This window comes from Mirounga angustirostris, unplaced genomic scaffold (genome assembly GCF_029215605.1).
Source record: "Mirounga angustirostris isolate CCGP_5_RB_7025 unplaced genomic scaffold, mMirAng1.0.hap1 SCAF_1, whole genome shotgun sequence".
Classification (NCBI taxonomy): Eukaryota; Metazoa; Chordata; class Mammalia; order Carnivora; family Phocidae; genus Mirounga; species Mirounga angustirostris.
The window spans coordinates 49,346,294-49,371,351 of record NW_026991709.1 but is presented as its reverse complement, the minus strand read 5'-3'; the positions used below and the strand labels follow the sequence as shown (position 1 = coordinate 49,371,351).

The 25,058-nt window shown below is 37.0% G+C and overlaps 1 long non-coding RNA gene across 3 annotated transcripts in view; it reads right to left on the bottom strand.

Moving 5' to 3' along the window:
• The window catches only part of LOC123863348 (uncharacterized), a 420,091-nt gene that overhangs the window by 152,368 nt on the left and 242,665 nt on the right, over positions 1-25,058 (bottom strand). Inside the window, exon 9 of one of the 3 annotated variants that reach the window (XR_010410072.1) lies at positions 5,700-6,243. The exons of the other annotated variants lie outside the window; for them this stretch is intronic. This is a non-coding gene — a long non-coding RNA (uncharacterized LOC123863348). Of the gene's footprint in view, positions 1-5,699; positions 6,244-25,058 lie in introns of those variants that run through there. 3 annotated transcript variants of the gene reach the window in all.

The window sequence follows — 25,058 nt, the reverse complement described above, 5'->3', positions numbered from 1 at the left end:
ACACTATAAACTATATAAACCCTGCAACCTTACCTGTGCAGACTCTTGCATACCAACAACCTAGCATAGAACTTCACACATACACACAAAAAGACTCAATAAATCAGTCTTCAATAACTGGATGAAGGTCCAAATAGGAACTGAGGAACTGTACTCAAAATACCAATGATGTCCAAAATGCTCCAGGGGAGAAAAGGGGGATTACATCTACATATGCCTTTAATTTCCCAGTCTGGAAGAGCAAAATGTGGTTATTTTTCATATCTCAATCTTTCAAAGAGGCAAGGCAATTCTTTATAAGAACCACTGAGCAGTGGTTCTCAAAATGGGGCCCCCAAAAAGCAGCATCAGCATCAACTGACAATCTGTTAGAAATACACATTCTCATGCCCCAACAATGTCTACTGAATCAGAAGCTCTGGGAGTGGGGGACCTAACAAACTCTGTTTTAACAAGCCTTCCAGGTGATTTTGATGCATGCCAAATGTGAAACCCCTTGGCATAAATCACTACAAAATCACTCTAAAGCACTGCTTGGAGTATGAAGCCACCAAAAATAAAACGTGGTTATGGAATAAGAATCAAATTAGCACTGTACATTTAAAAAGGTCTATAAAGTGTGTATGCAAATTCTCTTAGTACTAAAAGACTACCTGTGGTAAAAATTTCAGGATACTTGAAATCCAAGGAGTAACTTCAAGTTATATAATCTCAAATAATGCAGACAAGCAAACAAGCAGAACCCAAGCCAGCAGTCAGAGCAGTCTCCTACCTCCTAGCCCTAATTAGCTTCACTAGCCTCCACTCCCAATGCTCCTGAATCACACATCCTAGAATCTAACCTAGTCTGTACCCAAGTTTGAAATGCATCTAATTTGGTGAAGATGTAGAAGAAACAGTATTGATTTGCATAGTAAGAATGATATTCCATTTTCACTTTTCTTTCCCTCTTTCAACTATATTACTTTGGTGCAGGTGACTCTTTACATGACTCTAAAACTTGCTAATCTCAATGATAAAGCATAAATGCAAGTACAGATATCTTCATGTGCAATATTCTGTGGCTACAATTTAATAATAGTATTTTGCTTTCATTGTGTGCATTTGTATGGATACCTATTATAAGGATATAAGCTTGATTTTCATTTATACTTACACTATTAATATATTTATTTGAAAGAAAAAAGGACAGAATAAAAAACATTAATATTTTAATAATAGCTTATATCAAATGATTAGATTTGAGAAGCATTTTCCTAACTAAACTGAAATAATAGCTGTATTGTCTCACTTCATATTTATTATGAACTGGATTGTATCTTCCCAAAATTCATACGTTGAAGCCCTAACCCCCAATGTGACTATATTTGGAGATAGGGCCTTTAAGGAGGTACCTAAAGTTAAATGAGGTTATAAGGGTAAGACCCTAGAATTGATGTCCTCATAAGAAAAGGAAGAGACAATAGGCGTGTACATGTACATGGGAAATGCCATGTGAGGACACAGCTAGAAGGTAGCCATCTACAAGCCAAGGAGAGTTGCCTCAGGAGAAATGAGCTAACACCTTGATCTTGGAATTCCCAGCTTCCAGAACTGGGAGAAATAAATTTCTGTTGTTTAAGCTCCCAGTCTGTGGCATTTTGTTATGACAGCCATAACAGAGGGATAGAATACTTTTATTTATTAATTCACTGAACAAAGATTTATTGGGTTCATCTATGTCAGAAATCACTATTAAGTGCTTTTGACACATGTTTAACAGAGTCCCTGCTCCCATGGGATTCCCAAACTCCTAGGGGGAAAGGGGCAAAGAAATTGCTAATAAGTGTTCAGTGCCTTAAGTGTAACACTTCAACAATGCAGAGGATAATTTGGAATGATGGTACACGGGCCCCTCACCCCGACTGGAGTATAGGGAAAGGCTTCATGAATGACTGTGGCCTGAGAGAAGACTCAAAGGATGAGTAAATGGCTGAGAATTGTTGTGGGTGAGAGGACAGGTAGAATAGGATTCCAGGCAGAGCAGAGAGAATAAATACAGCCACTATGTCAAGAAACAGCACTGTGCATGTACCTTGTGCTCATAAAATAAACCAGAAGGGATTGATGAGCATGAAGATAAACACCGTGTTTGCCATGTTAGAAATCTTTAATTTAATCCTGGGGGTCATAGGCTTCAAGAGTTTCTCAACCTCAACACTATTGACATTTGGGGCTGGGTAATTCTTTGTTATGGGAGGCAAAGAATTAGAATGCTTAGCAGCAACCCTGGCTTCTACCCACGACATGCTAGTGTCACTGTGACAGCTAAAAAGGTCTCCAGATATTGCCAAATATCCAGTTCAGGGATGGGGGGACAAAAGAGGGAGGACAAAAATAGACTCATTGAAAATCACTGCCCTAGATGGTTCAAATGATATGAGCCTGGAAATAACATGGTTATGTTGGAATTTTTAACATGGTTATGTTGGAATTGGTGAGAAGCAGTATAGCATAATGGTTTTAAAAACAAGGACTCTCAGAAGCCACTGTGGCTGGGTTCAAACCCTGGATGTGCTACTGACCTGTTGTGCAAAGTTATGCAAGTTACTTAACTTTCATGTCTGGGTATTTTCACCTATGAAATGAGATAGTAAGATTGCAGAGTTGTTGTGAAGTTAAATAAGTCAAGATATGTAAAGGGCTTAGAATAGTACTTGGCTATGTAAATATTTCTTAAATGAATAAAAGGATTTGTGAGGAGAATGGAAATAAAGAGAACAGACCAAAGATAGAGGATAGGTGTTAAGTTTGGTTGAAACTTCAAGGCTTCCTCAATGCCCACAGCAGAATGTAGTCTTGCCCTCCCTTGAATTCACATTGAGGGGTGCCTGAGAGGTGGCTCAGTCAGTTAAGTGTCTGACTCTTGCTTTCAGCTCAGGGTCCTGGGATCAAGCTCCACCTCGAGCCCCACCTTGGGTTCCATGCTCAGTGGGGAGTCTGCTCAAGATCCTCTTTTCCCTCTGCCCCTTCTTCCCCCACCCCCCACTCTTTCTCTATTTCTCTCTCTCTCTCTCTCTCTCTCTCTCAAATAAATAAATAAATCTTAAGAAAAATTCTAAGTATTGTGTTATTACAATTTATCTTGTTCCATAGTTTATTATGCAATTGTCACATCATCTTTGTATCATCTACAGTTCTTTATTAATAGTATATGCTTAATAAATACACTTAAATTAAGGAATAGAGAAAAAGAGCATGCCAAATGTCAGCTTTCTCTGATGAAGATAGACATCAATTTTACAAGAAGTATGAGTGTCCCTCATTATTTTAAGATCCAAGTTTAGGGCAACAGGGATGCAATGGAGCGCTAGATTCTAAACTGATAAAATGGTTCTTTTCTTACTCCTGCAGTAGGCAGAATTCTATGATACCCCTAATGATCCTTATCTTGTAAAACCTCCTCTCCTTTTAGTGTGGATGAAATCTAAGTATAATGATCTATCACTCCCATCATTATGGTACATTATATGACAAAAGAGCTTTTCTAGGTGGGGTTAATCTCATCACATGAATTTAATCACTTCAAAGCAGAGTTTTCTCCAGCTCTTGACAGAAGGGAAAATGAGAGAAATTTGCATTGGTTGGCTTTGAAGATGGAGGGGACCGCATGGAAGAACCTCAGAACAACGTCTAGTTGCTGAGAGTGACCTCCTGCCAAGAGCCAGCCAGGAGATAAGATTTCAGTTCTACAATTGCAAGAGACTGAATTATGCCAACAACTTGAATGAGTTGGAAGCGAATTCTTCCCCAGACCTCTAGATAAGAGACCAGACAAGCTAATACCTTGATTTTGACCTAATGAGACTGAGAGTAGAGTAAACTTTAGTCAAGATTACCAAAATGTCTGACCTCCAGAACTGTGAGGTACTACATAGGAGATATTTGAAGCTGCTAAATTTGTGGTAATTTGTTATGCAGCAATAGAAAACTAATACAACTTTTTACAAGAACTGATGAGTGTTCATCTTGAGATTCTTTTAGAAATGTTATCTGAAGTATACATTCACTTGTTTACACATCCATTCTATAATGCCTGTATATGATGTAATACCCACTAGAGTGACTTCAAGCATAATTGCAAGAACCACAAGCAACACTACGGATGATTCTCATAAACATAACATTAAAAGGAAAAAAGAAAAGCCAGACACAAAAGAATATTATCATATAATTGTATTTATATAACATTGAGAAAACAAGTAAAACTAAATTGTGGTGTTTGTGTAATGTATACGTAAGTGCCAAATGTATAAAGAAGACCAATGAACTGATTGTCATGAAACTCAGGATAGTGATTACCTTTGGGGGAGAGGAGGGAATAGTGATGTGAAGGGACCTGGGGGTGGGGAGAAGAGGGTTACATTTGTGGTACTGACAATATGCTATATCATGACTGGGGTTGTGATTAACATGACTGTTTATCTTATCCTTATCCACTAATAAGTAAAGTTGTTTCATGTATGTTTTTGTATGTTTTATAAATCCAATAAAAAACTTCAGGGTATTGTGCTGATTCATTTTATCTTCATGCATATAGCTGAAGGTTCATGAGAGCATTGGAAAGGAAAATGTATGAGAAACACCAGGCAACAACTGCTACAAACTGAGAGCCCTGGTATTCCTTTAGTTAGGGAAGTATCTTTTCTGACACATGGAACAGATGTACTCATGGGCTCCCCTTACCTAAAGTCCCTGTATTTCCTTACTTACTCTGGGATCATGAAATGGACTATTTTCTACTTTTTATTTATTTTACTGTATGTTTTTTAGGAAGCAGTTACCATCTTTTGAACATGAACATAAATTACCTCTAAGGGAGCCCATGACTGCTCTGATTCACCATCTCTGCTATTTTCTTGAATCATTTCGTCTGCTTCTGTTCTTTTGCTTCTATCCAGAAAGCAGCTGAGATTTTGCTAGGGATGTTGGTGCTAATGCCTCCCGCACTATTACCTCACTGATGTGCTAGCCCTTTTTATATTAATGTGACTAGGGAGAAGCAGTAATAATGATAAACTGCTGATTGCTTTGTTCCTTCTCCAAAAAAAGTTCCCTTGATACTTAGAATGTTCCTGCTCTACTCCATATGCCTATCAGATATTTTTTTTTCCTTTTAAAAAATATCTAAAATGAGAACTTTATCACCGTTAATGGAATTCAATATTACAGGGTACAAGCTATTTGGCAGGATAGAGGATGGATATCCATTAACCCTGGAATCCAAAGCAGAGAATCGGAAAGAGTGTAGACTATTCTGATAATACAAAAGAAAAAAAAAAGTCTTCTTGTTTAAACTTACAAATGTGCTGGTATGGGTTTCTAAGGGGTTCAAGAATACAATGGAATAAGCAGTATTTGCAGTACTTGTAAAGCCTGAGCACATAACGATTCAACCTTGATTCCATCTCCCTATTAGCTGATCCTTTCTGATGCAGTCTCTCCTCATCCCTATCTCTAAGTGGACTCCATAGATTCTTTTCATTGTTCCCTTAATTTAAAGTACCTTGCCTCATCCCTTTTTACTATCCAAATTCTATCCATCCTTCAAATCACAGCTAAAGACTTATTTCCACCCTAAAGCCTTTTCCAAACATATCAATATGCAGCTCCTTTCCTATGAGTTCTTATCATTACATTTGATTGGCATCTTGATCATGTTATATTTTTTTTTTTTTTTTTTTAAAGATTTTATTTATTTATTTGACAGAGAGAGACACAGCGAGAGAGGGAACACAAGCAGGGGGAGTGGGAGAGGGAGAAGCAGGCTTCCCGCCGAGCAGGGAGCCCGATGTGGGACTCGATCCCGGGACTCCGGGATCATGACCTGAGCCGAAGGCAGTTGCTCAACCAACTGAGCCACCCAGGCGCCCATTGATCATGTTATATTTGTTACAATACATCATCAGGTCCTTAAGAGGCAAATCATTTCTTCTTTTTAATCCTTTACATCATTTTGGAACGTGCTAGGTGCTGATAAGGGAAAGTAATAAAAAGTCATGGAACCATGAGATTTTCAAAAGAAGCTCTTCTCTGGAGAGAAAAATAACCTCATCCAAACTTAAAACTGTAAATTATAGAAACACAAGGGAAATATGATTGAGCCAAGTGATTCCTGGCACATATAATTGTGGGTAGTTGGTTGATGGTCAAAAAGTCTTGTTAATTGATTTAATATGAGAACAAGAATATGGCCGGCTTTTCCTGGAAAAACACAAAAGGGAGAGAGTTTATTATCTAAGGGGACATTTAGAAGTGGAAAATGATCTAAAATCAAGTAAGTTAAGAATAACCCTTATTTTTAGAAGTGGCTAAGGCTCTGAGTAACTAGAAGAGGTGAAGCAGAGCTGTTGGCTTTCATATCATCACCATTTTTATCAGCAGTATATATTTGATAGATACCCATATATTTTACATGTATCTCATTTGATCTACTCAAAAATCTTAAGGGATAGGAATCATTATTATTCTTACTTTTTCATTGAACTGAACAAACAAGTTTAGAGAGATATATTAGCCTCCTATTGTTACTAAAACATAGCACCACAAACTTTGTAGCTTAGAACAACATGAATTTTTTAAATTTTATTATGTTATGTTAATCACCATACATTACATCATTAGTTTTTGATGTAGTGTTCCATGATTCATTGTTTGCATATAACACCCAGTGCTCCATGAAGAATGTGCCCTCTTTAATATCCATCACCAGGCCAACACATCCCCCCACCCCCTCCCCTCTAGAACCCTCAGTTTGTTTCTCAGAGTCCATAGTCCTTCATGGTTCCTCTCCCCCTCTGATTTCCCCTCCTTCATTTTTCCCCTCCTGCTATCTTCTTTTTTTTTTTTTTTAACATATAGTATATTATTTGTTTCAGAGGTACAGGTCTGTGATTCAACAGTCTTACAAAATTCACAGCGCTCACCATAGCACATATCCTTCCCAATGTCTATCACCCAGCCACCCCATCCCTCCCACCCCCCACCACTCCAGGAACACTCAGTTTGTTTCCTGAGATTAAGAATTCCTCATATCAGTGAGATCATATGATACATGTCTTTCTCTGATTGACTTATTTCGCCCAGCATAATACCCTCCAGTTCCATCCACATCATTGCAAATGGCAAACGTTCATTCCTTTTGATGGCTGCATAATATTCCTCTGTGTGTGTGTGTGTGTGTGTGTACCACATCTTCTTTATCCATGGAACAACATTAATTTATTATCTTATAGTTGTGGCAGTCAGAAGTCTCAAATTGGTTTCCTTGGCCCCAAATCAATGTGTTGGCAGTCTAGTGTTCCTTCTGGAGGTTCTAGGTAAGAACTTTTCATAGTCACTTCCTCCATTTTCATAGCCAGCAGCTCTCTCTCTCTCTCTCATTCTGGCCCACCTAGATATCCAGCATTATTGCCCTATCTCAAAATCATTAATCACATCTAACAAGTTGTTCTTGCCTTGTAAGGTAACATATTCACAAATTTTCAAGCACGCCATTCTCTGACTTACCTGTGACCCTGTGAAGTAAATTCATTGTAGGTATAGGTGGTAAAGAGAAGGACAGCTAAGATCATACAGAATTTGCATCCAAGAAGATGGAAACGCAGTTCAATGCTAATCAGAAGAAAGATGTTGGCCAAAGAAAGATCTAAACTAGTTTTCTTAAAGTGTGGGCAACTACTTCACTGCAGTTATCCAAAGAGTTTCTTTTCAATGAAATTCCTGAGATCATCCCAGCATACTAAATTAAAATCTGATTATAACAAGTTTCTAAGGTGATTCTTATTCATGTTAAATTGTGGGAGCTCCTGGACAAGGAAAAGAAGACCAATGGTGGGTGAGGGGATGGCTAAAAGAAATAGGTATTACAAGGTGAAAAAATGTTCTATAGCTAAGAATGTTCAAAATTTAGTGGCACCTGGGTGGCTCAGTTGTGTAAGTGTCTGCCTTTCACTCAGGTCATGATCCCAGTATCCTGAGATCCAGCTGGAAGGACAGGCTCCCTGCTTAGCAGGGAGTCTGCTTCTTCCTCTCCCTCTGGCCCAGTTCCCACTTGTGCCCCTCCCTGCTGTTCTCTCTCAAATAAATAAATAAAATCTTTTTTTTTTTTCAAAATTTAATATGAGCAGCACTAGTAAGCAACTAATATGAAACCTAAGTTACACAGCCAGTGTACTCATGATTCTTATGAAACATTAAGATCATTAATGTTTTAACTACAGCCAAAGGAATCCAGACGATGCCCAACCCTTTCTGGGCAAAGCAGCTTTGTTTACTGAGAAGCTCTCATAGGACAAACACATTCACAAATTCTGTCCCAATCATGCAAATCTTGTGAAGAACCATGTTCTCTGAGTTTAGAGACACAAAATGCTCATTTCTGACTATGACCACCCTGCTAAATAAATGGATTAAAAATAACCTTGATTTATCTTGCACATTTCTCTGAAGAACTCAATATCATGACAGATACTGTTTAGTTCTTTTAATCCCAGGGCTTTCACCAACAGAACCCAATATTGTTACTTGATATAGTTCTATCACTAGCAAGTATCCTATACTCATGTATGTGATAGTCCTGACAACTTTGCCCAATAATTGAGATTGACAAGAACCTTCCAGAATAGGGCCTTTATTTCTTTTCCTATGTTAAATTTCAACCCAAGGGACAGTTGAAAGTCATCAATTATTTCTTCTGAAGGAGGCATAAATAAAATCCCATTTCTTAGGCATAACACGTCACTTCAATTGACATTTTAGTATGTCATGTCACTAAAGATGTTCCTTTTTCATACAACCTCATAGCAGACTGGAAGTTCCTCTTTCTTTAAATTTTCCAAGTTCTGACAAGCAAGGTTCCAAAACAAACAAACAAACAAACAAACAATTCTCAATAGTAGATGAAGATTTTATCAACTTTTTCTTCTCTGACCCCTCTCCCCGTTTCTCTCTCTTTGGCTGCTGAGTAGGTTTATTTTATTCCAAGTCACAGCAAGGTGGCTGAGAAGCCACCAAGACCCAGACCTTTCTCAGAGCCTCAAGGCCTCCCAACATGGATAACTGCCAAACCTGATTGGGAACCGAGCAAAAGCTCAAGCACAGTCATGGTTTGGCACACCATTTTATCACCTTTTGAAGGGGTCATATCAATGGGATAAGTGCCACCAAAAAATTCCTATTTGCCGTAAGAATATCCTTTTTCCATTATCTCTGATAGAGAGAGAGAGATTTTTCTATTGTGTCTCTAATGGTTTACTCTATTATGACTCTATTATGATTCATTGAGTTGGGAAACAGAGAGCATCAGTGTGTTAATGCCATATATCACTTAATAACATAGTAATGTCATGTACTGACTGGGCCCATGTTGCTGATCTCATCACAGATTCTGTTTTAATTGTTTAATTTATTTGTTTTAGTAACTGGTTGTGTATCCCAAGTGTTCATTAATAGATGAATGGATAAAGATAATGTGGTTACACACACAGAGAGATATCATCATAGATTCTGCCATAAAATGAGCAATCTTTTACTGTTAGAGCTGCACACCAGTGGTAAGGGATCCATATTCTAAATTCAGATGTATTCTTTGTCCTTAGTCTATACCAACACATGTAGCCTTTTTTTTTTTCCCGCCCCCCAACACATGCAGCCTTAAGGAGAGTATTTAATAAGAAAAGATTTAAGATCTGCAACCAATTATTATTATTTTTTAATTCCAGTATAATTAGCATTCAGGATTATATTAGTTTCAGATGTACAATATAGTGGTTCAACAATTCTGTACATTACTCAGTATTCATCAAAGTAAGTATACTCTTAACCCCCTTCACCTATTTCACCCATTACCCCTCCACACATACACTTCCCCCTCTGGTAACCACAACTTTGTTCTCTATATTTAAGAGTCTGTTCTTTTGTCTGTCTCTTTTTTCCTTTGTTCATTTGTTTTGTTCCTTAAGTTCCACATATGAGTTAAATTGTGTGGTGTTTGTCTTTCTCTGACTGACTTATTTCACTTAGCATTACAGCTTCTGGATTCCTTCATGTTGTTGCAAATGGCAAGATTTCATTCTTCTTTATGGCTCAGTAATATTCCAGGGTGTGTGTGTGTGTGTGTGTCTCTCTGTGTGTGTAACCACATTATCTTTATCCATTCATCTATTAATGAGCACTTGGGATACACAACCAGTTACTAAAACAAATAAATTAAACAATTAAAACAAAGTCAGGTGACTGCATTTGAATAAAAGAGTAGCAATTATATGAGATAATAACCTAGATCCTGAAAAGCAGCAAAATAAATAGCCCCTATGCCTAGACCTCACAATTATGTAGCTACATATACAAATAAGAGGAGTGGGCAACCCTGGGTGATATGGTTTGAGGGCTCAGAAAAAAAAAAAAAAAAATATATATATATATATACTCCAAAGACTGAGTTTTTCTACTCAAGAGTCATTTGGATGTTTGTTCATATTTATTGAGGCTTACTAGGAGCAGTTTCCTATTTTAGACACCTAGGATGTTACAATGGGTAAAATAAGCTCATTCCCTATCCTTGGATTCTTAGCTTTCTTAGGGCCCTAACTAGAAATATCCCTAGAAGCAATTATGCCTTAAGTCATAATTAGGTATTAAGGGAAGGGATAATTTCCCAATTTCATGTAAAAAAGCAAAACTACTTGAAAGAAAGAAACAAACAAACAAAGAAGAAGAAAGAAAGAAAGAAAGAAAGAAAGAAAGAAAGAAAGAAAGAAAGAAAGAAAGAAAGAAAGAAAGAAAGAAAGAAAGAAAGAAAGAAAGAAAGAAAGAAAGAAAGAAAGAAAAGAAAGAAAGAAGAAAGAAAGAAAGAAAGAAAGAAAGAAAGAAAGAAAGAAAGAAAGAAAGAAAGAAAAAAGAAAAGAATGGAAAAGAAAAAAGAAAAGAAAAAAGGAAAAGAAAGAAAACAAAACAAAACAAAACTCAGGAGCAAGACTCTCTGAAAAAGAGATAGAAATGTTCAGGGATCTGGGGGCATAATGAGAAGGATTTACCATGGGTCAGACTGAGCTAGAGGCCTTGGACAATCTCTGCAAGCAACAATTATCAGTGAAGCCAAGCATATAAGTATGTATTTGGTAGAAATTTCCTTTTAGGTCTTTAGTAAGGTAGGTAACTTGTTTCCCCCCAAGGGTAGATAACTTTTAATAACAATTCACCAGAAATGATTTTGAAGAATAAAAATAATTTCCTTGACAAATGCTATGAACAATTAGAAATGGAGCTAAGCCTTCTGAAGTGATGACTAAGTAGGGCTAAAGAGAGGTCAGTTCATATACACAGAAGACACACTATCCCTTAAGAGTAGGAATTAAGTAAAGGTTCATGCATGTAACAACTATCAGATTTGATATAAACCTGACCATCATTAAATCATTTCTATCTTTCTTTTTTTCCCTAGCAAATTAAGAAGTGCATTTCACATAGATCACATTTTATGGTCCATCACTCATTTTATGAGTAATGATTAGCATTTATGTAAACCCCTAATAAAACCACACAACCAGCTTATACTACAATAGTCTACAGTTCTCAATAAATAAAAGACAATCTCTGGGGGTCAACATGGAAGTATGATTAGAGATCATATCTATCTGCTGTCTAAACATTGTCTATAAACTGAGTAAAATATCTTTCATACAATTCTGTATTCTTTGTCATATATATGAAAATGACCTGGTGATTAATAAAATACATCCAAAAGCTTTACTAAGTGTATGGTAAGTGTCAGTAATCGTGGGTTTTTTTTTTTTTTCAGTCAACAAATACTAAAACATAGATATTATCCCAGGAGGAAGAAAATGTCTGGAAATTTTCTTCATTAAGATAAAGGGCTTCATTCTTAAGAACATAGAGAATGACTTACAAAGCCCTGCCTGTATGGGAATCCAACCACGCAGAACTTTACACCATTCACCTAACTGTGAAGAAGAGAGTCCTTTAAAATGCAGGAAACAAACAAACAAACAAAAGCATATTCCAGAATTCCAAAGTTAAGTTTTTTTCAAAATTAAAAGACATTCCAGCTGGGTTGAAATTGATTTCAAATATCCAGTATAACAAATCTAATAGACTTATCATCTCTCACACTCAGCACCTTTGGTATTTCAGATCCATATTGGTTTTGTGATCTTTAAATGGATGTGCAGTCTGACATTGCCTGATAAGAATGCAGCTATCAAGCTTATCCCCTCCCTGAATAAAGGAAAACGATGAAGAGAAAGTTTTGGCACCTGATGTTCCCTGATGATGACTCTGCTTTGAGAAAAGTTATAATAATGATGGAAAGGGGGGAAAAATTACAGATATTGTCAAACTAGACAGTAGGTGATTAAAATAGTAAGAGATTCATGTCTGAACCTTCCTAGTCTTTACCAAGAGCGAATATCTAATCCTTTTTAAAGAAAAGTTGTTTTAAAGTAAGGAGATAGAAGATGGCAAGATTTGAGCAGAATGAGAGGGCATGTAGAATGACAAAGTGTTGTCAAATTATTTAAGAAAAATTTGAGAGAAGAATGCTAGTAGTTTGTGAGACCAGAAATTCAACTTGTTTTGTTCTTGAGATTAAATTCTCTCAAAACAGCATTACTGTAAGTGATACTTAATCCTCTGATCCACATTCTATCTATTCTCATTCTCTTGGAAATATAAGTGTGTGTGTGGGGGGGAGCCCCTCTCTTTCTCCACAGGTGGCCTGGAGGAGAACCCATGTGGATTTTTCACCAGGGGAGCAGAACACATTAATCTGACAGAAACCAGCAGGAGACCCAGGAATGGGTTGCCATGTGACACCAGGAATCTTACCTCTTCAGAAAACAGCATGGCAATTATTGCAAATAATTACTTTCAGAAACAAAGCTTCTTTTGGCAAGTCAAAATTAATTTTTAAGTTTAAAAGTTTATGTTACTACAGCGCACATTACAAAAAAATCATGAAGTTGAATGAAAATATAACCATTGAATAAAAAATAATTTGACAATTTCAGACCATGAAAAATGAAGTAGTTGGGTATAATGTGGCTATTCTAATTAAATGTAGCTCTCAAATTTCCACATAGCATAATTTCTAAAATAGGATCAAGATACAAAATGAGAAGCGCAGAAGATATAAGCTGCGGATTAGTCAGCCCTCAGTTTATATACAATTGTATCATCAAGAATTTCTACATGAGTATGAAACTGCATGCTACTCCTGGGTGCAATGCTACTTTCATCTTTTGATTCTGAACTGGAGAGTGTCTATTCCATGTCATTTTTCTGTCATGTAGTTACAGAAATGGATTGAATTAAAAAAAAAGTTCCTTTTTAATGATTCCTGGGTATAAATCAACCCACCTCCAATGAAGATCATGCTCTATATTGATATAGAAATGGCTGCTGCTATTGACAGAAAAAGACTTAGAATTAAGAAAGCAATTGTCCCATAGACACAATGAGATGGATGATGGTTAGTTGTATTTAAAACAATTCCAATATATTTAGGTGCCTTGTGTGTTAAAATGACTTCGCAATATTGGTCAGGGAACATAATAATCATTCATTATGTTATTTGTATCAGAAAATGCCCATCACTTACAAATAATTTTTGGAATGTTATTCACTCATCACTGAAGAAGAGTCTATTTAGATAATAACAGAATGGCTTGGAATAAAGAAAATGATCTAGAATGCTTCCCTGCTGGCAATGAACTGCACTGGTATATCTCGCTAGTTCAAAGTCATTTGGAAAGTCCCAGTCTCCCTTGAGGGAAATTTTGGTGTGGTTCCTTTCTCACTCCTTTCATTAAAAATATGTATCAATTGTCTAAGAATATTTTTTTGATAGGTAAGCAACATGAGAGACAGAATAAATAGTGATGTAGGAAAGATGTTAGGGTTTGAAGCCAATGGCCAAGAAAAAAATTCTTGAGATGGCTTTGGTGCAAAAAGGTGGTTTTATTAAAGCACAGGGACAGGACCTGTGGGCAGAAAGAGCTGCACTAGAGGGGGTTTGGGATAGCGTATATCTCTAAGGAATTTTGGAAGCAAGGTTTCCAGGACCTTGAGGAGGCTAGTTATTGTTGGGAAAATGTCATTTATTACTGTCTAATAAAACCTTAGTCATGAGACCCTTCAGATGTATATTGGTGGGCCATATGCTTGAGGGATGATTGCCAACATGTATCTTGGGGGGTAGAGATAAAGGAAGTTTCCAAAATAATTTTTATATGTTAAAGTAGGCTTACAGGATCCTGGGAGGGGGTGGGGAGGGAATTGGGCTAGGATTGCCTTTTGCCTTTTGCCTTTAGCAAAATGTCAACATTGAGGCAGTTGAGTCCCTAGAGGAATGTCACTCTGCCTGTCAATGGGCTGTAGGTAGTTAAGGAAATTTAACAAATTCTCTTCTGCCTTTGTTTCCCACATCAAATGGTATTATTGAGATCATAGAGATGAATCCATGTAGTGCAGTGGCCCTGTCCTAGAGATGTCTCATTGGCAAGTTACTGGGGCTTTTCTCCTTCATATATTAGGTGAGCCATATGAAGATTAAATTTTGAAATCAAAACTGGCCAAATATTGACTATTTCATTCATTTCTGCCTTAATGAATAAGGTCTTACTAAATGGAGCCTAAGATCTCCTTCCCAGCCATGATATTCTATGGTTATATGAGTCCATTCTTGGTGAAATCGAAGTAATTCTAAGAGCCATAGAGATTTGTACTTTCTGTTGAGCAGGGTTAATCAGTACACCAGCAACTTTTTCAGAATGCATTCTTTCAGCTGCTTTATATTCATAGATCCCTATTTATACTCAGGATAGGAAGATGGACCCCAAAAGAGAGACGGCATAGCATACTTGGCTCACAGACAGTGTACCATAGGCCTGACAAATCATCTGCTCTTTAAAGAAAAATATCACGGGGCTAGAGTTTCAGTAGATCTAGGAAATAACAAAAGAAGGAACTAGAAGTAAGATCATCATGTAACTACCATAAATTAAGCATAATTTAAACAGTGAACTAAAGATTGAACACCTTATGATTATGGAAAATAGGATTATGATAGATCTAAAACAATAAATCATAAGATAACTATTCTATCACTAATCATTAGGAACTACAGTGAATATATTCCTGAAGAAGGGTGAAGCAAAAATGTTTACTTTCAACATGGGCCATTTCTACTGAGTGCACCAAATCAAAAATTATAATGGTAAGGTTGGCATTCTTCATCACCCTCATTTTATCCAAGCATGAAACAATGGATTGTTTGCAGTTGAGTAATTTTAACTCAGATTAATGTCCAAACTAGAGCAACTTTTAAAACAATAAAATTGATAACTTGGTATTTAACATGGACAATTGATAATCATGATATATTCTATAGTAAAAGGAAAAAGAGTAAAGGGACGTGATGTTTATTGACCTTTTTATTTGGAAAAATACATCCAAAATTACTGAATTGGATGAACTCACAGCAGGATAAGGAAGAGTCAAGGAGCAAAGAATATAGGGCAGGTTCATTAAGGATGAGTTAAAAATTAGCAGTGGATCAAATAATAGTTCTAAAATACATGATGCTTTTGGAATCCATGCACTCCCAAATATCAGAAGTAAGATAAGTAGGAGGCAGAAAAATCGAGTGAACCCAAATATCAGGGAGCAAGTAGGACCAAAACCCAAAGAGTTCAGAAGATGGTCTTAAGCTGAAAGGAAAAAACAAGCAAGTTGATGGTATCTCCAATAGGATGTACTTTACATCATGTCAGAGGAAGGTTTTATGCTTCCAATAGGCTAAGTTGAAGAAAACAGAGAAAAATAATAGAGAACAGCACCGGAGAGGGTAATGCAAGGACCATGAATAATGCTTTTTCTGATTGTCCAGATACTGAAATTAGAAAACCTCAGTAAGGAAATGTTGGGTGTACTAGTTTTAAGTAAAAATAAGTGTAGGGGAGTAAAACATTTCCCTTCTTTCCTTCTAGATTTTTTTTTTGGCTGATCTATTAATTAAATTGATAAAAGATAGAATAATAGGAGAAAATAAATTTAATTACATACATATGGGAGCCCCATAAGAGCATAAGACCCACAAGCAGGCAGACAATTGTGGCTTATATGCTATCCTGAGTTAAGAAGAAAGGGACAGTGGTTTGAGACTTCAAAGGGAAGAAAGACAATTCACAGGAAGATAGGAAGAGCAAATGTTTGGTAAACAAATGTCTGCCATCCCCTGCAAAGAAAATAAGACACAGAGAGGAATTTGATCTCCAGACCTTGCTGAGCTTCTCCACGGTTTACCACACTTAGCCCACATTCTTGGTAATTATTTCTGGTGATCTGTGCTATTCCTGGAAAAGGCCCTTTATCTAGATTCTTTTAGACAGTTAAGGGGGAAGTAACGAGCTCTTTCTAAGTATTTTGGGTCTTGATTGACTTGAGCTGACTTCAGCTCAAGGTAATCCACATGCCAAAGTGTCACATTTTGGGGAGGTTTATGCTGAACCCCTTAACAAGGCCTAGGCATTTGTGGAAAAGAAAAACATCAATGAAATGTATTTTAACATCAACTTGTTTCACTTATATTAGAAATAAAATAATGGTTAGAAATGCCAAGTCAGGAATAATAGTGTAGGAGAATAGACACTTAACATAGGGATTCCAGGCCCATGTCTTGAAGAATATACAATTCAATGGTGAACTAAGATAGAGACCCTCAAAAACTACTATCAAAGACATTACATAAGCAATAAGCTCTTTGGCATTGGTCTTAGCAATATTTGTTGGACCTGTCTCCTCAGGCAAGGGCAACAAAAGCAAAAAAAAACCAAACAAATGGACCTACTAAAAAAACTGATGCACAGTGAAGGAAACCATTAAAAAAATGAAAATGCGGGTGCCTGGGTGGCTCAGTTGGTTAAGCGACTGCCTTCAGCTCAGGTCATGATCCTGGAGTCCCTGGATCGAGTCCCGCATCGGGCTCCCTGCTCAGCAGGGAGTCTGCTTCTCCCTCTCCCGCTCCCCCGTCTTGTGCTCTTTCTCTTTCTCACTCTCTCTCTCAAATAAATAAATAAAATCTTTAAAAAAAAAAGAAAATGCAACCTACTGAATGGAAGAAGATATATGCAAATGATATAACCTATAAGGGGTTAATATCCATAATATATAAAGAACACACACAACACAGTATCAAGAAAACAAAAACTCTAACAAAAAAAAAAAAAAAATGGGCAGAGGACCTAAATAGACATTTCTCCAAGGAACAGACACACATGTGGCCAACAGATACATTAAAAGATGCTCAAAACCACTAACCATCAGGGAAATGCTAACCAAAACCACAATGAGATATCATCTCATACCAGTCAGAATGACAAAAAATAATAAGTGTTGGCAAGAAGGTGGAGAAAAGGGAACGCTTCTGCACTGTTAGTAGGAATGCAAAATTGTGCAGCCACTATGGAAAACAGAATGGAAGTTTCTCAAAAAATTAAAAATAGAAATACCATATGATCTAGCAATTCCACTTCTACATATTTATCGAAGAAAATGAAAATACTAATTCAAACAGATACATACACTACTATGTTCACTGCAGCATTATTTACAATAGCCAAGATAAGGAAGCAACCTAAGTGGTGTCCCTTGATAGATGAATGGATAAAGAAGATGTGATATATACATATACACACACACACAGTGGAATATTAGTCATAAAAAAGAATGAAATCTTATCATTTGTAACAACATGGATGGACTTAGAGGGTTTTATGCTAAGTGAAGTAAGTCAGATAGAGAAAGACAAATACCATATAACTTCACCTATATGTAGAATCTAAAAAACAAAACAAAAAAGCAAACAGAAACAGACTCATAGATACAGAGAACAAACAAGTGGTTGTCAAAGGAGAAGGGATTGGGGGAATGAGTGAACTAGGGGAACGGGATTAAGAAGTACAAATTTCCAGTTATAAAATAAATAAGTCATGAAGATGTAATGTACATCATAGGAAATATAGTTAATAATATTGTAACAACTTTAAATGGTGACAGATGGCAGCTAGATTTATCCTGATGATCACTTCACAATGCGTATAAATTTTGAAGCTCTATGTCCTACACCTGAAACTAGTATCATATGCCCACTACAAATCAATAACAACAACAACAACAACAACAAAAAGACATTACAGACATGGATCCAATGAGAAATAGAAAGTACTTTGTGGGGGGAGGGGGCCTGGGTGACCCAGTCAGTTAAGCGACTGCCTTCAGCTCAGGTCATGTTCCCAGGGTCCTGGGATCAAGCCCCACATCGGGCTCCCTGCTCAGCAGAGAGCCTGCTTCTCCTTCTCCCTCTGCTGCTTTCCCTGCTTGTGCTCTCTCTCTCTCTGTCAAATAAATACAATCTTAAAAAAAATAAAGAAAATACTTTAGGGATTAAGAGTAGAAATATTGTTATTTTCAATAGAAGGAATGAAATTAGCACTACTGCTGCATAACAAACCATTCCAAATCGTAATGGCTTAAAAGAGTAATCATGATTAAAGCTCACATGTCTTTGTATCAAGGAGTGTGATAATGTAACTGCTTTGAGAGTGTAACTGCTAAGAAAGTGAAAAGCAAAAGATAAGACAAGGAGAAATAAATTGAGCTAAGTTCATGCAATGGAATCCTTACTAGTAAAAATGAATATTTATACCTATAAGTATTAATAGAAAAAATCTTAAACATAATGTGAAGAAAAACTAAGTTTCAGAGAATTAATTATATGTGATAACATTTATAGGCTTTAATAACACAAAAAAATAACTATTGTTTCAGAATATATACATATGTAATTAAAGTGTAAACATACACTGATTTGATAAATAACAAAGAGATTAGTTAGCTCTAAAGAAAGAAAGAGGGGCGCCTGGGTGGCTCAGTCGTTAAGCGTCTGCCTTCGGCTCAGGTCATAGAGAGACGGCCCTGGGATCGAGCCCCACATCGGGCTCCCTGCTCCACGGGAAGCCTGCTTCTCCCTCTCCCACTCCCCCTGCTTGTGTTCCCTCTCTCGCTGTGTCTCTCTCTGTCAAATAAATAAATAAAGAATCTTAAAAAAAAAAAAAAAGAAAGAAAGAAAGAAAAGGAGAGGGAAATGAAAGGGGATAACTGAATAGTGGGACTCAAATGAATCTGTAATGTTTAATTAAACTATCAGAAGCATATAAAACAAAATTAGGATTTGACAAAGCTGGGTGATGGTGGGTATTCATCATGATTTTCACTATATTTTCCTCTATGTTTAAGACATTTTATAGCATATAATGTGTTCTGTATGGAGAAGTTCTTTATTCAGAGAATGATATTACTGATAGAATAAGAAGCTTAATTAAATCCATTAAAGATGCTCTTAACAAAGCTGGCATATTTTCCTCTCAGACTGACACTGCTTTTGATATAGGCATAGCTGCTGTTTATTCAGTGATATTCAAACATGCCAGAGAATTTTTTTCAGAGAATTCTAAGATGTATAGAGAGCTTAGAGTCAAGTACTGGAGAATATATGTTCCAGACTACTGCAAATGTCCTCAGTTCGAATATTTTGATGAAAAATTGTGTGTAGGCTAGAGCCTAGAGCAAGAAGGTATGGTTGAATGGATTTGCATTATGACTTATAAATAAATAAATAAATCTCCTCACCCAAATCTGTGCATGTGCTTTAAAAAACAAAAACAGGGGCGCCTGGGTGGCTCAGTCGGTTAAGCAATTGCCTTCGGCTCAGGTCATGATCCTGGAGTCCCGGAATCGAGTCCTGCGTCGGGCTCCCTGCTTGGCAGGGAGTCTGCTTTGCCCTCTGACCCTATTCCCTCTCATGTGTTCTCTTTTATTCTCTCTCTCTCAAAATAAATAAATAAAATCTTTAAAAAATATATATATAAAAAACAAAAACAAAAACACAGATATTTTACACTTAAATATAACCATAAAATTACCAGAATGTTTCAGATAAAGTAAAATCTGTCATTTGTACAATTTGGTGTGAATACTGAGAAACTGCAATGGCTATCAGGCTCACTGATGAAACAAGATTATATTCTAAATGTTTAGTTTTGAGAAAACAGTGTAAAAGCACGTTCTAATATATTCTTAATGTCAAATAGAAACTTAAGTATAATACACTCTACTTACTCTCACAGAAGTTTAGATCTGTATGTCTGGCCTTACACCTAAGTGAAATATCATGTACATCTGCCATAATATAAGCAGTACCACATGGAAGAAGTCCTGTACAAAATTATCTCCTCCACCAACTAGTGCCAGCCATGAAAATGCCCTCAAGCAATAAGCACCTTTGGAATTGGTTGTGGTAGAGTAAGAAGGCTACTGAGGAAAATAATCTTCTGTTCTACAGAAAACAAAGTCAGATGGAACTAGGAAGAAAGAGAAGCACTCAGAAAGAGTGCTGGACGGGGTGCCTGGGTGGCTTGGTCATTAGGCGTCTGCCTTCGGCTCAGGTCATGATCCCAGGGTCCTGGGATCGAGCCCCACATCGGGCTCCCTGCTCCGCAGGAGGCCTGCTTCTCCCTCTCCCACTCCCCCTGCTTGTGTTCTCTTTCCCGCTGTGTCTCTCTCTGTCAAATAAATAAATAAAATCTTAAAAAAAAAAAAAAAGAAAGAAAGTGCTGGACAATGGGGAATAAAACACAAATGTTCTGGAATGACAAGGACAAAGTGTGTTTGTGGGGAAAGATGCCAGGGTATCTAACTTATCAAAGAGCACCACAACTTTTTGTAGTTACCCCTGCCCCTAAGGAAGAAGGCTATTTCTCTCCAGGGTAGATGGTCTTATATCTAGCAGAACACATTGCTTTAGGTGGGAAACTGTATAGAGTTTTAGCTGGAGACGTGAACTCTCTAAACTGCTCTCCATAAGAAGCAGTGAGAATTGAGGGTTGCAGAAAGTTTAGTAGGGATTGGAAGGCAAGGTAAGAGCAGAGGTGAACAAAACAGAAGCATTTGGAGGCAAGATCTAAATAGGACCTGAAAAGCTTTTCATCTCTCCATTTTGACATCGGCAGTTGTCCCCCATGGAATTCTGATGCTTGTGTGCATAACATAAGAGCCATTTAGCCAGAAAGAGTATACTCTGAATTACTCAGTTGTCTGTTTCTGTTTCTGCCTCTCTGTTCCCCCACCTTTGGTGGAATTCTTTGTGTATACCCCTTCTCTTTCCTTTTTCATTTAAAACCGTAATAAACAAAACTTCTCAATCAAAGGCTATGTTACTTAAATGTATTAAATAATAATGTTTCTCAATTATTAAAATTGAAAATGCTATCAATTAAATGTTAAACTTAGCTGTCTTTATTCAAATTGAAATGAATGTCTGGTAGAAATAATCAACATAAAAAAATTGACAATGGCCAATGATGCACATATCAAAACATGTTATTCACTAAAAATTGCTGGAAAAATAAATTTTTGAACAAAATTTAGATTTGGAAATATCAGTGTGGGGAAATTCAAACTATTATTAAAAACAAAAGAGCCACAAAAGAAAAACAAGGAGCTATACCTGATGTGATTTTATATAGTTATATAAAGTAGTGATATATGAGATATCTTTTAAAAAAACAGATTTTATTTGTTTGTTTGAGAGAGAGTGAGTGAGAGAGAGCACAAGCAGGGGGAGTAGCAGGCAGAGGGAGAAGCAGGCTCCCCACTAAGCAGGACCCTGGCATCATGACCTGAGCCAAGGGCAGACACTTAACTGACTGAGCCACCCAGGCGTCCCTGAGATATCTTTATATCAAAATTAACCTGGGGCGCCTGGGTGGCTCAGTTGGTTAAGTGACTGCCTTCGGCTCAGGTCATGATCCCGGAGTCCTGGGATCGAGTCCCTCATTGGGCTCCCTGCTCAGCAGGGAGTCTGCTTCTCCCTCTGCCCCTCCCCCCTCTCATGCTCTCTCTATCTCATTCTCTCTCTCAAATAAATAAAAATCTTTAAAAAAAAAATTAACCTGCAAAAACCACCAATTTTTTTTAAATTCAAGAAAATAAGAAAATTAAAATAATTCAATTGTGCTGTAAAAAAGATCACTTATATTTGTTAACTATTTTCTTTATTGTATTGAAGAAAATTCTTTTTATGTGAAAATCCATTTGTTCAGAAATAATTCTGAAAAATTTGTTTACTAAAAGGGTCCTCAGGAACAGTGGGGTTAAAATATCCCATACACAGTCTTTGCCAGTTAGAAATTCCTGGCTGTTGATGCAAAAGATGGAGTGGTAAGAAAAGAACTTCAAAGAACAAAGATATTCGATACTCACTTTTTATATAAATTGCTGTATATTACTGCAATGCCCCCCCCACCCCCTTGACTCTAAATCTTCAGTATAATTTGCTGTATCTACAAATGCTTTCTGTGACTGAAATATGGGAGAACTTGAAGACATGAACAATGTTCCTTATTTGAGTAAATTATGAAGAAAACAGCAAGGGGAAGTGACAAATAGGTAGATTAAATTCAGAGTAAACCAGAAATTGGAATTAGAAGTGACTGTAAGAATGTACACTCCTGGGAATTCACAGAAATGTTGGGAAAAGCATTGGATTTCTTATTGGACATAAAATAGGGGATGCAAATCAATTTTAAATGCGTCTCAAAGGAGAGAGTAACCTCTAATGATGTTATGATTATAGTCCGCACCAAGAAAATCTATCTACTTCCCAAAGTAGACCTAATGGACTCCAAAAATATAACTATAAAAATAAAGAACAATGCTATTTTGTAAATGTATATAGCATAATATATATACTATATATATAAATGTAAATGTTTATAGCCTAGCTACTTACAGAAGAAAAAAATAACAGATTTCTCTATATAAGTCTCTTTCCATGTCCCAATAGGAAAACATCATAAATATGTGAGTTCTACATTTTCTACAATAATTAAAACTTAACCACTGAGACCACATCCCATGTGAGGACCATAAATAAGCAGAGTAGCTGCACAATTTTTATGTTCAGTAAAAAAACTAAACCCAAAGAAGGACCTTATCAAGTTGATATTTCCTTTTAAGAAAAAGTGAGACTTGGGCTTATCAATACTCAATGTCCAGTCCTTTAATACCCTTATAGTAACACAGCCAATAGATAATGTCTCAATTTTGAGATTGGAAATCCACCATTTTAAGTTACAAGTCTCACGTCACATTCTAGGATAGAAACAGCATTTATTTTAGGAAAGACTGCTCTTTGATCTGCTTGGGTGCCACTTAATCGAAGCCTTCAATTTATACATAGATACAGAATAAACTTCTCTATTGTTCTTGAGGAACACTTGAGTTAGAGGGGTCTGATCTTTGGTCTATTAACTTAAATAAGTTTCCTTAACAGAGCAGTAGTGTAGAAAGTTGAGGAAATCCTTTATTTAATCATCAATTTATTTTGTGTTCCCTCTCAAAAAAATCTGAATTTTGGAAATCACCTCTACTTGTTACATGAGTATCTTTCTGAGGGACAATAATAACACCCAAGATCAGACTTTGCCCAGAGAACAATAGAGAGTCCTGACCTTACTTCACCTCATGTAGCAAAAAACCATGTAAAGGAACATGTATGGATTTGGCACAGCTTCAAACTCGACTAAGACATAATGAACGTCATAATCTGGGATTCAAAGGCTCAGTTTTGATAAATATACTACGGAATAGGAGGGCTGCCTTGTCTGGTGAATATAATTCACACCACACATCTGTGATGAAAGGCAGTGATGAGCATGAGTAAGTTGGGGAAATTTGCCAAGAAGAACATGTCAGACTCCTGTGACAGGATAGGAAAGAGACTGGAAGAGGAATGAACTCCTGCATCTCTCAGAGACACAAAAGGAAAGCATATGTGAAAACTGAGATGTACAAGTCTTAGGAGATTGCCATTGTAGGGGTTGAACTGACCCTCCGATGGCACAGAGAAACCTTGCAGGAGCTGAACAGACATCCTGACAAAAGGTTTGAAAAAGTTAGTAATAACAGGTAATTATGTGTAGGACAAATTTTAAGCTATTCTGTGTGTTGTTCACTACTGCAAAGTTCCAGCAGTCTTCTTAAAAGTCCTATCCTGACCCAACCTGTGCTGTGGGGAAAGAAAGGGATGTATCTTCCTTCCTCAAGAACATGCAATGTCTGAGATGAAGAGGCAGGATTGGGGAAGTCAAATGACCCAGATAGCAAACTGGAAGGAACAGGTGAGGATGGATGCAAATTATGGGTCATAAGTTGTTGAAAGCAGTACATCAGAATAGCTGTCAGTGGCATAGCTTTGCTTAGCTAAGAGTCCACTCACATGGGTCAGCACTTTTGAAACAGCCAGGTGGTGATAAGATTAGAAAGTATAAGACCAGATCAGAGCAAATGGAGGGTCTTTTCCAAAGCACAGTAGGGTTACTACTCTAAGAAATTTCCAGGAATGAAACAGAAATATTTTTAAAGGGATACCACTTCCCCAGGAGGAGATCATGGATGAATCACCCTCTAACTATTTGGGGAAAAAGTAGAACATAATTTCATTTTATAGCACCAGGCTACTGAAACAGAAGCACATGATTAAACAATGGAAGACATGTATAAGCTATGCAAAGGTGTACAGTTGCTTTAAGATGTCACACCATTTCCACAACAAGAGCTCATACTTCTAGGAATAGTCAGATTTTACTCTTGGCTGATAAATGTACAACTACCTCACTTTAGCTTTTCTTTTGGACAATGCAGATTTCAACTCAGCCTGCCACTACTTTTCCTGCCCTGCTACTAGATCTGGGCATCCATCCTCAAGGTGCCCTTTACACTCAATAGAAGAGTTTACTTTCAGCTAGCTACCCCTTCCGAGCTATGCTTTCAGAGAATGCCGCAGAAATACCTTCCTTTCCCTCCAACCTTCCAGGGATCCTTGGATCTGGATAATACCCCCAAGGATAGGGATCCAGCCTGAAGAGAAGACTCCAAACCAA